The sequence below is a fragment of the Pteronotus mesoamericanus genome, unplaced genomic scaffold (genome assembly GCF_021234165.1).
Source record: "Pteronotus mesoamericanus isolate MK-2021 breed Mesoamerican mustached bat unplaced genomic scaffold, CSHL_Meso_final contig_20, whole genome shotgun sequence".
Lineage (NCBI taxonomy): Eukaryota > Metazoa > Chordata > Mammalia > Chiroptera > Mormoopidae > Pteronotus > Pteronotus mesoamericanus.
Window position 1 is genome coordinate 67,006,823 of NW_026555085.1, and position 2,102 is coordinate 67,008,924.

Consider the following 2,102-nt stretch of genomic DNA (forward strand, 5'->3'; position numbering starts at 1 on the left):
CCAATACAGAGATTACCAGGTCTAAACATATCCTCAAGGACTGAAGTACGGTCCATTCTCTCCTCTAATTTACCACTAAACTTAAAATCACACATATTATTAGTGAGAAGTAATAAGAAAATATAAGGAACTAGCACCTGGAAAAAAGCTATTGGATTGACCATATGTATATGACCTAGACAGAAAAATACATTAATGTACTGGATTGTCTACTGGAGTTTTTGCCCCTTCAGCCTAAGGGCTGTGTTGGGTTCCTGTTGCTGCTGTAAAGAACGTAGGAATTAAAACAATGAAAATTTATCTTTTACAATTCTGGAAGGCAAAAGTAAAAATCAAAGTGTTAGCAGGGCTGTGTTCTTTCTGGAGGCTTCAGGAGGAACCTGTTTCCTGTCTTTTTTGGCTTTTAGTGGATGCCTTCATTCCTTGGCTCATTGCCCCATCTTCAAAGATCATCATTCCAACCTCTTTTTCCATCATCACATTTTTCACTATTCACTCTGATCTCCTGCCTTCCTCTGGTGAAGACCCTTGTGATTTCACTGAGCTTATGAGGATAATCTCCTCCATCTCAAGATCCTTAATTTAAATACATCTGCAAAAGTCTCTTTTGCTATATCAAGTAACACTCACAGTGGGTGGTGTTTCTTCTACTCCCCTTTATCAAGCATCATGTCTTAAACAGAAATCCCTGCTATGATAAATTGTTTAGTTCAAAGGTACACTGAACCCAAACAATATGGTTAATAAAGCGACACACACACAAAGAAAAATGTAAAGTCCCTCACAAAACAAGAATAAGAAAAGAGAGGAGAATACCGAAGCAGCACTAGACATGAATCAAAGCGGCGATGGATGTGTGAAAAAGATTACCAGTGTGAATCTTGACAAACTTATTCAAGACTTCTCACAGATAGAAAAGAAAATGATAGAAACCACTGGAAAGAACAATGTACTGGATATGCAGTTGGAAAAAACTGTTTATTAAAAGGAATGCAAACAAAGGAGGTCTCACTTAAAGAAGAGTGTGCTACTCTTCATAATATGATAAAAGGGCTGCAACAGACCATTGAATTTCAACATAATTTGAAAGGTGAAAATGAACAACTAAAAAGAAATGCTAATCTTATGAAAGAAAAGTTAAAATCCCATGAACAGGAATATAAGAATAATATTGCCAAACTTATAAGTGAAATGAAAATCAAAGAAGAAGGACATAAGGTAGAAATAAAGAAACTTTATCAGTATATGCAGAGAAAAGTTTGATGCCAAACTAGCAAGAGTTCAGACTAAGTCAAAACCATATCCAGATTCTACTGTTTTGCCACAGAGCATCTACAGAAGGAAGCTTCAACATCTTCAAGAAGAAAAAAACAAAGAGATTGCAATTCTTCATAATACCATTCATGACTTAGAGCAACGCCTCTCTGTTGGCAAAGATTCTTACCTGAAACATAGACGGTTTTAAGTATTGCAGTAAACTCATTCGTTGATATTTAATTTGTTTAAAAGCAGTTGGAAATTTTACTTCTATTGTCAATATAACATAGTGCCTAAATAATAATGAGACAGTGGTAAACTTTTTAAATTGAGTTTATTGAAATAAATCCACACTTTGGTCAAAAAAAAAAAAAAAAAAGGAAGAAGAAGAAGAAAAAGAAAAGAGAAAGTGCCTAATGCAGGCTGATCAAAACTAATGGGAAAAGGAAATAAAATATCTTCTCATACTGGCCCTTGGTACTAAGTCCTTAAGAAACATGAAAAAAAAAATGCTTCAAGTTTATGACATTTATTTTTTAGTTCATTTTTATTGTATTGTTTTTCATTATATTTTATCCATTCTATACCCTCTTCAACCTCCATCCACCCACCTACCTCCAACAATCACCACACTGGTGTCCATGTCCATGAGTTCTTTTTCTTCAAGTTTATGACTATTGATATAAGCACATGCATTGTGCACTTGATACGTATGCATGCATTGAAATAACTAGTAACTAATCAGAACATAAGCCATATGTCCTCTTGCTGAAAGTTGTTTATTAGTTGTCCATCATTCCTCCCATATGTAACAATTTGCTGAAAGACAGAGTCAGTTATTTCAT

At 34.5% G+C, this 2,102-nt stretch overlaps 1 pseudogene; it reads left to right on the plus strand.

Moving 5' to 3' along the window:
* The first annotated feature begins 832 nt into the window (after nucleotides 1-832).
* On the plus strand, nucleotides 833-1,465 carry LOC129067180 (coiled-coil domain-containing protein 152-like; annotated as a pseudogene).
* Nucleotides 1,466-2,102: the final 637 nt, after the last annotated feature.